General features: G+C 32.3%; 1 protein-coding gene across 13 annotated transcripts in view; it reads right to left on the bottom strand.

Annotated features, from left to right (window-relative positions):
* Positions 1–13398, bottom strand: part of ZHX3 (zinc fingers and homeoboxes 3) — a 156610-nt gene that overhangs the window by 116774 nt on the left and 26438 nt on the right. For 11 of the 13 annotated variants that reach the window (XM_074292656.1, XM_074292644.1, XM_074292653.1 and 8 more), the window contains exon 2: positions 4510–4696. The gene's annotated coding sequence lies outside the window, so the exon portion shown is untranslated. Of the gene's footprint in view, positions 1–4498; positions 4697–13398 lie in introns of all 13 variants that reach the window. The other 2 variants (XM_074292647.1, XM_074292652.1) reach the window with 1 other exon arrangement.

Below are 13398 nucleotides of genomic sequence, written 5' to 3'. Positions count from 1 at the left end.
CAAGGACAGAGGATAAGTTCCAAGGCTAATATGATCTTTTAAGATAAAAAGTTTCTGGGGTTGGTAGTTTTCAGATTACTTGCTGGGAAGCCTTATCCCATCTCTTCACAGTTGTATCAGAGAACCTAACCAGTCTGTCCAAAATATAAAATCTCTGTGATAAGCATTTCTTCTTGGCATAAGGCTACAGGCTATTTTTTCTTTTCTCTATATCACAAGTGCTTTTCATCTTAAGGAGTTCATTAAAAACAAACTTGCCAAATTTGCCATGGAAAAGAAAGATTGTGATACCAAATATTCAAAACAATAAGTGAAAAATTCCCTCAATTCAAAGGATCTTAATTTTTTTCTTCCATGGCATCTCATAATTAAAGTAAAAAGTTATATCAAAAAAGTCATATCAAAAAACAGCTAATATATAGCCCATAATTACTGGAGACTCAAATGGTTTGCTGAAATTAAGCAATTTGGCTGATATTAGGTAATAATAATAATAATAGAATTTTATTGTCTAGAACAAGGGAAATAAGAGTTCCATTGAATTCTCTACTGGTAATAACAAAGCTTAAGCATGTACACTACACTTTAAGAGAGACGTTGATAAACTGGAAATTGTTCAGTAAAATGAATATAATAATAAGTCTAAAATAAACATGTCATATGAGAAATGACTGAAAGAACTGGCGGCAGGAAGATTTAACAAGAGAAATGATAAAGGTCTTCAGATCTATGAAGAACTATCATATGAAAGTGTGAGAAGTAAAAGTCAATGCTAAAATTTTAACTGAAAGACTCAACACATATAAGAAAGTTAATTTTAGGGACAATGAGGGAAGCAAAGAGAAAATTAGGAATTTAGTTTTAAAGATGTTTAATTTGGGCTGAGGGTAGAATATCTAGGAGAAATATTCAAAAAGCAGTTGGAAATTTAAGGATGTAGCCTCTCTAAAATTTAGAGTTGAATATAAAGATTTGGGAATTGTGGACAGATCTGTTTAGCATCTATATGTGTATGTGTTCAGTTAAATTTCTTTCATACATCGAATATATAATCTCTCAAGTTGATAAATCATTTATCCACCTATTAAGTGAAGTGATTGACTAGTCAGAGGTGTCAAATTTGCTGCTTCAAAACTCCAAAGTACAGCCAGAATAAGATTAAAATACAATTAAGAACTTTTTAATAAAATAAAAAAAATACAGTATAGATTTAAGCAGCTAGGGGACACAGTAGACAGAGTACCTGGTCTAAAGTCAAGAAGACTCATCTTGAATTCAAATCTATTTTCAGATGCTTTCTAGCTGTGTGACCCTGGGCAAGTTACTTAACTCTTTGCTTCAGTTTCCTCATCTGTAAAATGAATCACAGAAGGAAACAGCAAACTCTTCTACTTCTATGCTAAAAACAAAAACCAAAAACAAACAAAAAAATAACAACAAAACAAATAGGATCACAAAGAGTCAGATATAACTGAAAGGAATCAATAACAGCACAGATGATGCTATATTTATGATTTTTTAAAAAAAAATTTATTTTCCCCCAAATATATGTTAAAACAATTAACATTTTTAAAAAAAAATGTTGTGAGTTCCAAATGCTATCCTTCCCTTTCTCCTTTTCCCCCTCTCTGAGATAGTAAGCAATCTGATATAGGTTATACATATGCAATCATGTAAAACATTTCCATATTAGTCATTTTGTAGAAGACGACTCAAACAAAAAAGAAGAAAAGAAAGAAAGAAGGAAGGAATATATCATACTTCAGTCTGTATTCAAACAATATCAGTTCTTTCTCTGGAGGCGGAGAATATGTTTTGTCAAGAGTCCTTTGGAATTGTCTTGGATCACTGTATTGCCCAGAAGAACTAAATGATTCACAGTTCTTCATTGCACAATATTGTTATCATTGTGTTCTCCAGGTACTGCTCACTCCACTTTGAATAAGTTCATGGAAGTCATTTCAGGTTTTTCTGAAAGCATCTTGCTGGTAATTTCTTTTTCTTTCTTACTTTCTTTTCTCTTCTTTTTTATTTATTTAATATTTACCCCATTACATTCAAAATAATTTTTTTTACATTTTCTTCAAAATTTATGAATTCTAGATTTTCTCCCTTATCCCACCCACAATTTTAAAAAAGCCACATGTAAAATTATGCAAAACATTTCCATAAATGTCCAATTGTGAAAGAAAACATATATCTCCCACCCTAATAAAAATTAAAACCCTCAAGAAAAATTAAGTTAAAAAAAGAGAGACAGAAAAGAGAAAGAGAGAATGCTTCAATCTGTATTCAGATACATCAGTGTCTTCTCTGGGTACAGATAGGATTTTTCATCTCAAGTCCTTCAGAATGGTTGTGGATGACTGTACTACTGAGAATAGCAAAGTCATTTACAGCTAGTCGTCCCAGAACAGTGCTATTACTTTGTATATAATAATACATTTCTCTTTGAGTTCATGGAGGACTTTCCATAATTTTTTTTTTCCCTAAGAACATCCTGCTCATCATTTTCATTACAATAACAATATTCCATTACAACACATACCACAGTTTATGGAGTCATTCCGCAATTGATGGGCATCCCCTCAATTTTAAAAAATTTTAGGGCAAAAAAAGCCCTGAGAAGAGAGCTGCTATCAATATTTTTTTTAACATATAGATCATTTTCCTTTTTTTTTTTTTTTGTTAAATCTCTTTTGACATTCATGCCTTGTAGTGGTATTGTTGGGTCAAAGGATATGTATGAATTTATAGCCCTTTGGGCACAGATCATATATTTTGATCATTTATCAGTCTGGGCATGGCTCTTATTTTTTTATAAATTTGACTCAGTTCTCTGTATGGTTGAGAAATGAGGCCTTATCAGAGAAACTTTGAAATTGAAAATACTATTTGAAATAGTATTTCAAATTTGAAATACAATACTATTGATATTTGTATTTTCCCCCACTTATTCTCTTTCCTTTCACCCTGTGTCAAAGTATTTTGATACTGCTATTGATCATTTCTTATAGCACAATAATATTCCATCATAGTCATATACCCACAGCTTATGAGGCTATTCCCCAATTGATGGGCATTCCCTCAATTTCCAATTCCTAGTCACCATAAGAAGAGTTGCTATAAATATTTTTGTACATGTAGGTCTGCCCTCTCCCCTTTCTAAAAAAACTTTTTTATGTTACAGACTTAAGCAATGATATTGCTGGATCAAAGGGTATAGCCATAGTTTTAAAATCCTTTGAGTATAGTTCCAAATTGCTTTTCAGAATGATTGGATCAGTTCTAATTTATGATTTTCTAAGTCAAGATATTGCCAAAAAGGATATTTTTACTTGACACTGTTCTAGAGAACCACTGTTCTTGGTCTTACTTCAACTTCATATGTAACAAAATATCAAAGATTGCCCTACTTTATTGCACCCCTTCTTTTGGGAGGAAATACACAAACATAAGATTTCCTCCCTTTTAGATTGTAAATTTCTTCAGGGCAGGGACTGTCCCTTTAAAAAAAACATTGATCATAGCCCCTGCCTTTAGCATAGTATTTGGCACTCAGCAAAGCACTTAATAAATGTTCATTGGACTGTATTGGATTAGTACACAAGGGAAATTCAGATGGAATATTCTAGCTGAAAATGGAAACTTACAACAGAAAGAAAACCAAATTAGGGTTTGGGGAAAGAGGAAAGGAAAGAGAGAATAATGTTGGGGTGGGGGGTTCTTCAGAGAAAAATAAAGGAGTTTTTTTTTCCTAAAAGAACTAGAAAGAAGAGATTTTGTAACAAAGAGGAGAGTTCCAGAAAGGTAGGTCTTTTAAATTTGAGGAAAGAAACAGACCAGAAGCATTAACTAGCAGAGTACTAAGTATTTAAGGAGTGAACATGGTAGGTATTTGACATTTGCTTCTTGCATTACATTGAGAAAAGAATTTTGTAAATAAAATTTGAGGAAGAAGACAGAATACCAGATGACTTTTGAGTAAGGAAGTGTAAACTTGAATATAATTGCGTAAATTTACTAGATAATGAAAAAAAGATCTATGATATCACTGGTCAAATTTTAGAGTGGTAATTGGCATTCAGAGAAGAGCCAGGCAACCACTTAGCAATGGCAACCTGTCTTTAAAACAACAACAACAAAAAAAAAAAAAAAAAAAAAAAAAAAAAAAAAAAAAAAAACTTTGCATTTTTTTTTAAACAGCTGGTTTGGATTTTCTTGAATAATGTTGGGCAATTATCCCAACTGGCAAGTGGGGCCTTGCAGGGGGTGTGTCTGTAAACAGAGTATAGAAGGAGATGTAGTATTATGAGGGACTGAACAAATTAGGGATGAAAGTTTAGAATGCCTTGAGTTATGAAAAAGCTGCTCAGGTAAACAAAGTCCATTGAAAATAAACATTTTTATTAAATAATATAATACTCTGTGTCACAATTTATGAATATCTATTGATAAAATTCTAAGTCAAAGTTGAAAAAGTCCATGAACTACTTACAATCTACATACCTTGGTAGGTCATTCTTAGTCTATCTCTGTAGATATATTGTAAATATCCATTTAAAGTCCTTCAGGAAAAATAGCTGATCTGGGAATTAAGCAGTTTTATAGTCAAAAATGCATTTTTCTGGCTTGGCAAATAGTCAGCATTCCTGGAGGTCTACAGAACTGCTCACACATACTGGGTATGTTCTGGCTGAAAGAAGAAAAAGAACAAATATCCAAATAGGTAACCATGAAATGACCAAAGAATTCTCTAAGCATACTATTACAGTCTTGAAATGTTACCAGCTTGCTATATAATGTGCCAAAGATAGTATTCTTTATTTGAAATGTCTCTAATCTAGAGCGTGTTTTTTTACACATTCTCTTTGAGTGTTAAGCCAAAACCAAATCATCAAAAAACTATTTGGAAAACCATCAGGTTGTTTAAAGACCTATGTCCCCAGCAATGTCTTCAGTGATTCAGCTGATTCACTGATTCAACACATGTTAAAATATGCAGGCATACAGTCTTTTGATCTTTGTGGTAAGAAAATGAAGTTCCCTCTGAGATAAGAAATGAATGAATACATCCCCTCTAAGTTTTCTAGCAATGTGTACACAGTTTTAAAATATGGCCTTGATACTATATGAGTTTCAAAATGGCCCTGGTCAAAACTTTGCAAAATAGTCAGTATGGTGAAAGTGATGTAGCCCTTTGTCTCCCAAATATTGCTTTAAATCTACATGCTGAATGGACAAGTGAAGACAGCCTGGGATATTCTAGCTATGACTATTTTCTGGGTATGAAAATACCACTTCCAAATAAACCTCCAAGATGTCAGTAAATCAAATAGTGGTCCTTAGCTGGCAACCCCTGGTTTGAAAGGGTCGGGGAAGGTATAAGTGGAAGAGAAAAGGACTTCTATTTAAGAGAATAAAGGGGATAAGAACTGGGAAGCCATAAAGATAATCAATAAGTATATTCTGTAGTTATGCTAAGTCAAAGTAGAACCATTTTGTGGGCCATAAGGCCAAATGCCTTTCTTATAACTTTGTTAACAGAGGAAGCCTTCAGCTACAGGGTAATTTTGATCTTGGTCTCTACAAAATTTTCTCCAAGTCATAAATTATCAGAATCTGAAAATTGAGAGGGAACTCTATCTAATCCAACCTTTACCTGACCAAAAATTACCTCTAAAATATGTCTAAGAAGCAGTCACCTAACTTATATTTGCTAAGTCTTCTCAATTTGATTTTTATACTATCTCCTACATCAATTCGCTTCTTTCTAGGCCTCATCTGAAATATTCCAATAGTCTTCTAATTAATCTCTTGCAATCTTGTCTCTCCAAATTAGTCATCCTTTATACACATGCAAAATTCATATTTCCAAAACAATGATCTGACCATGTAACTTTTCTAATCAAAAAATTTTAGTAGCTCCTGATTGCCTCAGGATAAAATATAAAATTTGAAGTCCTCCATAATAAGGTTTCCACCTATCTTTTCAATCTTTTTCTTCTTCACACAACTCTCTATTCTACTCAAATTGACCTACTACTTTTTCCCCATAAACATTTCTGACCTCTATTTATTTACAGAGGTGGTTGCCCTAAGTCTGGGGTGAACTCTTCCTCACTTCTTCCTAGAATTTCTAGTTTCCTTCTAAGCACAACTGAGGTGTCATTTCCTAGTGATTATTTCAATTTGATTTACCAAGTTTCGACTCAGCTCTCTCTCTTGAAATTTCTTTGTATAAACTTTTTATTTACTTATCCCTCTGTGTTGGATTCTACCAGTAGAATGTGAGCTCCATTAAGACATCTATTATTTCATTTTTGGCTGTGCCTTACAAAGTAGGAACTTATTTGTTGTACTGAAGTGAGGTGAGAGGAGAAGCATTCAGTATAACAGTATTTGTTAAAAACTTTAATACAAAAGGTTTCCCATAAAGCAAGCCTACAAGTGCATTTCTGTACTTTCCATCTAACTGCTTTCTGGGACCAAACAGAATAATTCTTATCCTTCCTCCTCCTCTTTATACCCTTTTCCCCTCCTCCTCTTGTTCTTCTTCTTCTTCTTCTCATTTTTACTTGGAGTTTTGGGTTCAAAATTCTATTCCTCTTTCTTCCTCCCAAGACAGTATGCATGTAATTGCAGATTACACATGTGCAATTTTGTAGAACATTTCTACATTAGTCAAATTTTACATGGCTCAAATAAAAGGAAAAAAATGAAAGAAAATAAGTGAAAAATAGCATGCTTCAGTCTGTATTTATATAATATCATTCTTTCAAGGTAGATAATATGCTTCAATATTAATCCCTTGTGATTGTCTTGAAACATTTTTTTGCTAAGAATAACTAAGTCATTTATAATTCTGCATTGCACAATAATGCTTGTTACTGTGTGCAACATTCTCCTGGTTCTGTTCACTTTACTATGCATTATTCATGTAAGTCTTTCCAGGTTTTTCTGAAATCATCCTACTTGTGATTTCTTATAGCACAATAATATTCCATTATACTCATATAACATAGTTTGTTTAGCCATTCCCCAATTAATGGGCATCCCTTCAGTTTCCAATTCTTAGCCACCACAAAAAGAGCTCCTATAAATACTTTTGTACAATTCCCCCCCCCCCCCAACAGATACTTTTTTAAGATGTCTGGAATGTGGACCTATCAGTGGCATTTCTGGATTAAAGAGAATGTACACTTTTATAGTCCTTTGGGCTAGAATAGTTGTATCAGTCCACCACCAGTGCATTAGGTTTCCCACATCCCCTCCAATATCCAACATTTACCTTTTTGTCATATTCGTCAATCTGATAGTAGGTATAAGGTGGTACCCTCAGAGTTATTTTAATTTGTATTTTTCTAACCAAAAGTGATTTAAATCATTTTAAAATATGACTACAGATAGTTTTGGTTTCTCTGTCTAAAAACTGTCTGTTCATATCCTTTGACAGTTTATCAACTATTTTTATGAATGACTCAGATCTCTTTATACTTTAGAAATGAGACTTTTATCAGATACTTGTTGCAAACTGCCCCCCCCACCAGTTTTCTGTTTTCCTCAGAATTTTGGTTGCAATAGTTTTGTTTGTGCAAACTCTTTTAATTTTATATAATCAGAATTGTCAATTTACATTTTTAATGCTCTGTATTTCTTCTTTTGTTTTAAATTCTTCCTTATCCATAAATCTGACAAATAAATTAGTTCATGCTCTTTTTATCTGCTTATGGTATCATCCTTTAGGTATAAATCACATAGACATTTTGAATTCATCTTGGCATACAAATTTGGTGAGATGTTGGTCTATACTTAATTTATCAGACAATTTCTTATTTTTCCAGAAGTTTTGTTAAGTAATGAGTTTTTGTTCCAAAAACTTGGATCTTAAGGTTTTATTTTTGTCATTTTCTAGATTAGTATGGCCTTTTATTATAAAGCAATTTGTTCCTAATCTACTCAACTGATCCACCACTCTACTACTTGGCCAGTATCAGATTGTTTTGATAATTACCACTTTATAATAAAGTTTGAGATCTGGTATGACTAAATCACCTTCTTTTCCAGTTTCCCAGTGATTTCCTTGATATCTTTGAGCTTTTATTTTTTCAAATGAAATTTGTAATTATTTTTTCCAGTTCTATACAATAATTTTTACAGTTTGATTGGTATGGCACTGAATATAGAGTAATTTAGACAAATTTCATTTAAAAAATTTAAATTAAATTTAAAAAATTTTACCTCTGCCTAATTGCTCTTCATGAGCAATTAATATTTTTCCAATTGTTTAGATCTGACGTTGTGTGATAAGTGTTTTGTAGTTGTGTTAATATAGTTCCTGAGTTTGTTTTGGCATCAAGACTCCCAAGTATTTATATTGTCCACAGTTATTTTAAATGGAATTTCTTTCTATCTCTTCTTGCACTTTGTTGGTAATATACAGAAATACTGATGATTTATATGGATTTGTTTTGTATATTGCAACTTTCCTAAAATTGTTAATAATCTATAGCAGTTTTTAATTAATTGTCTAGGATTTTCTAACAACATATCATCTGAAAAGAGAATGTATTACAATGCTATATTAAATACTACCATACTGTAGTAAAATACCAATACTCTCTTGTTTGTGTTTCCTTTGAAACATTTTTTTGCTCTTTCTTGGGTATTTAAAATATTTCATTAATGTTCTTTCCTTTCTTTTCATTTTTTTCTGCCATGGTTTTTTAGTATTTCTCTATTATCATATGTGTATATATATTTTATATATGTACATACATACATACATATATACACATATATATCTTTTGGATTATAAATTGGCCACCATTGCTCACTTAATTTTTTTCTTCTCATTGCTATAGCTAACATTTCTGGTACAATATTAAATAATAGAATCTAATTCTCCTACAAGACAACTGAACAGATGCTTATAGATAGCAATCCTGCTAAATCTTATTTCTTCAGGGAAAAAAAAAATCCCTTGTTTCTTTAAAAGAAGTCCTCTGATCTGAAGGCCTTTCATTATTCTTGTTTCCCTCCTCTGGATAGACTAAAATGTGGCATCCCAAACTGACCACAATATTCTAGATGTGGTCTGAGCTAATTTTGAATAATGTACAATTCTTAAAATAGTTAAAGATCATAGTGTTTTTTTTTTTGACTAGCATATGAAACTGTTGAATCATACTGAGCTTGCAGTTCACTTAGAACTGTTAAATCTTTTTCAGAACTATTGTCACACCTTCCTTCATCTATTTGTGAAATTAATTTTTTGAATTCACACATAGGATTGATATTAATCCCTATTACATTTAATCTCATTAGATTTGCCCAAAAGTTTTAAGTAATTCAGATCTTTTGGGATCCCATGTCTGTGGGCTAATGTGGGCTATCCCTTTGGATTTATGTTAGCTGCTTTCAAAAGCATGCCACCTACACCTTTTTTAAAATCTATGATAAAGTTGTTGAAAAATACAGGCCCAAGGACAGATAAAAGAACCCTGGAGTTAACTTTCAGGAATCCTTTTCTTTCAAGCTGTAGTTGATCAATCAACAATTATTTGGGTGCAGTCATTTAGCAATTCCCAATTCACTTACTTATACTATCATCATCTAGCTACTATCTCTCTACATGTGGTCAACTAGAATAACATGAAGAACTTTGTAAAATATTTTGCTAAAATCTATGTAAATTATGTCTGGAGCATTGCCCTTCATTTACCCTATTAAAAAAAGTTAGGCCAGTGTAACATATACTTGGTGAAACTATGTTGACTTTTAGTAATTAACATTTCCCTTTATAAATATTCCAAACCACTCTTTGAAGAAATAATTTTTGTTTATTTCTGTATTTATCAAAGATCCATAAACATGAACATTCCCATATAAAAAGAATATAAAAATATAAAAGAAAATTGTATATGAAATGATCACATCATTTTATAGATTTTTGAAGTATTATATTAATGTATATTATGTAGGCAATATAGATTAATATAGTATTAAATACTATATCATAGTCCTGTATTAAGTACTATCTCACTGTAGTAAAAGTATAGTATAAATGGAGGTAGTTTTAGACACAGGCACTAAGGGTGGAGCGTATGACTAGGAACAACCTCTTACAGAAGGTAGGATTTAAACTTAGTCTGATTGAAGAGATGCATCAGATTATGCTCATTAGTCCTTTGTTTCTATTGCACAAACTGTAAGATGGAATGGTCAAGTTCCCTTCTTCCCCAATATTTCTATTGTTGCATGTTAAGCAGTCAGTTCCTTTCCGATGGTCAAAACTGGCCCAGTAAGGCAGTTTTCCTTGTACTTTGTCCACTGTTTTGTTTACTACTCTACTTTTCACTGAAGAGCTCCAGCAAATACTCAAATAACTCAAGTCTTCCATCACTATTATGTCATATATCTGTACCATGCTTGTAATTTATTTCCTTAATTCCTCATTTAATTCCTTCTATCAATGTGATTCGAAGTATACTTTTATAACAATATTATCTTCTATTGATCTTTCCCCAAACACCCTCTATAATACTTTCTACCTTCATTTTCTGAATATCTTCATATGAGTATGTGTATGTGTTTGTGTCTTTAGTGTACAATGATATTCTGTCCACTACTTTTAATCTATTTTCCTCATTTTAAACATAGTATATTCTTCTAGAGTCACAAATTCTCAGTCATGAGTTTTGCACCACCAAGTTTCAATGATTCTTAAAAAGTTGAATTTTTCTCCATGGAATAAGTTTTCTAGGCTTGCTTATTACTCTATACTCTATTCCTTTGATGAAACCATAGATTTAGAATTGGAATGGGCCACTTTGGAATACTATTAATCCAAATTATTTGGTCCTTATAATGCCACTGGGGATTATTTAAACCAAACTGGTCATTCTCCAGATTAACAAAGAAAACAAAGCAATACAGAGGTCTACAGAAGTTAAATGACTTGCCAAAAGTCATACAGGTAGAAAGTTAAAGAAGCAGGTTTGGAGCCAAATCCAGTGCTGTTTTCATTTTATCATGTATTCTCCGGTGTTGTCTCTATGATTGGATAAATTTTATTGGTGACTCTTTTCTTCTATCTTACTATCCATGGCAAAGATACTGGCTAGTTTTCCAAGCCACAGTTACAGAGGTCAGGATTCCTTTGAGTCTGTCTCAATTGTGCTCCTATTATTATAATCAAGTTAAGAAATATATTGATCTGCTAAAAACCATAGGTTGGAATGTTGCATAGCCTAACTGATCTGAAGCCAGAAGATATGACTGAAGACATATCTTTGACTCCTGGACATCATTGAGATCTTCCTTATTATTATTAATTTCAGAGTGTCTGTTGAGTGCTACAAAGCTTTTAGAGAACATCTCTTTATTCCTGGAGCATCTGATTAGCTGGTGGTCAGTTTCAACAGGGAGGGGAAAAAAATCTCAACTCTGAATACAAAGGAGGGGATTAATCATTTGAAAAACTATTCTTACCAGTGAAACTGCCCTGCAGTTTCAGGGCTTTCAAGTCATTTGGCTTAATCCTTTCTCTTGGTTTTGTAATATTGCTCCATAGAAATTGGGTCAAACAACAGTCAATGACTATAGTAATCTAGTGTTTGATAAACTCCAAAGCTCCAGCTTCTGGGATAAGAACTCACTATTTAACAAAAATTACTGGGAAAATTAGAAAACTATGACAGAAGCCAACATCTAACACCCTATACCAAGATAAGATTGAAATGGATTCATGATTTAGACATAAAGAGTGATATTATAAGCAAATTAGGATAACAGTCCACCTCTCAAATCTGTGGAGATGAAAAGAATTTATGGTCAAAGAACTAGAGAACATTATGAAATGCAAAATGGATAATTTTGATTATATTAAAATTTTAAAAATTATGGCAATGAAACCAAATAGAAGGGAAGCAGAAAACTGGGGGGAAATGTTTTACCTCCAAGACTTCTGATAAAGGCCTCATTTCTAAAATATATTGACTCAAATTTATAAGAATGCAAGCCATTCTTCAAATGATAAATGTTCAAAGGCTGTGTAGAGACAATTTTCAGATGGAAAAATTAAAAGCATTTCTAGTCACATGAAAAAAATGCTCTAAATCACTACTGATTAGAGAAATGCAAATTAAGGCAACTCTGAGATACCACTTATATAATGACTCAGACTGGCTAAGATGACAGGAAAAGATAATAATAAATGTTGGAGGGGGTGTGGGAAAACTGGGACATTAATATAATATTGGTGATGTTGTGAACGGATCCAACCATTCTGGAGAACAATGTGGAACTATGCCCAAAGGCTATCAAACTGTGTATACCCTTCCGGCAGTGTCTCTACAGGATCTGTATCCCAAAGAGATCACAAAAAAAGGAAAAGGACCCACATGTGCAAAAATGTTAGTAGCGGCTTTTTTTTTTTTTTTTTTTTTTTTTTTTTTTTTTTTTTTGTAGTGGCAAGGAACTACCACTACATCAGTGAGAAATAACTGAAAAAGTTATGTTATATGAATGTAATGGAATATTATTGTTCTATAAGAAACAATGAGCAAGATGATTTCAGAAAGGGCTGGAGAGATTTACATGAACTGATACTAAATAAAGTGAGTGGAATCAAGACAATGTACATAGCAACAAGATGATATGATGATCAACTGTGATGGACTTGGCTCTTTTCAATAATGAGGTAATTCTGATCAATTTCCAATAGACTTCTGATGGAGTTATCTGCATCCAGAGAGAGGACTATAAGGACTGAATGTGAATCACAACATAATATTTTCATCTTTTTTTGTTGTTGTTGTTTACTTGCTTGTTTTTTTCTTTTTCATTGTTTTCCTTTTTGATCTGATTTTTTTCTTATGCAGTATGCTAAATGTGAAACTATGTTTAGAACTGCATATGTTTAACCTATATTGGATTAACTGCTATCTAGGGGAAGGGGAAGATGGGGAGGAAGGGATAAAAATTTTGAACAAAGGTTTTGCAAGAGTATATATTGAAAACTATCTTTTGTATTTTGAAAAATAAAAAGCTATTACATAAAAAAAAAGAAATTGGGTCAAGAAGTTCTTTTTCAGACACAAGTGCTATCTCAGCCAAATGGACTATGTCTCTCAGAGGGTGTGAGTGAAACCTTCAGTAACCAACACCACCTGGTCCAGACTGAAGCAATTTATTTCTAAGTATATAATGAAAAGGATCCATAAAAAGGATAAGATGCATCCCACTTTGTTTATAAAGGCAATGATGTGAAAAGGTGGATAAAAGTAGTCACTGATGAAACTGTGCAGCTTCCTTCAAATCTGACAAAAAAATTCAAGCAATGGTATAGATGATGCCATACTATATTTTAAAAAGTTGAAAACTATCAGTAATTAT

This window comes from Sminthopsis crassicaudata, chromosome 2 (assembly GCF_048593235.1).
Source record: "Sminthopsis crassicaudata isolate SCR6 chromosome 2, ASM4859323v1, whole genome shotgun sequence".
NCBI classification, from domain to species: Eukaryota; Metazoa; Chordata; class Mammalia; order Dasyuromorphia; family Dasyuridae; genus Sminthopsis; species Sminthopsis crassicaudata.
This window is presented reverse-complemented; position numbering and strand designations above follow the sequence as displayed.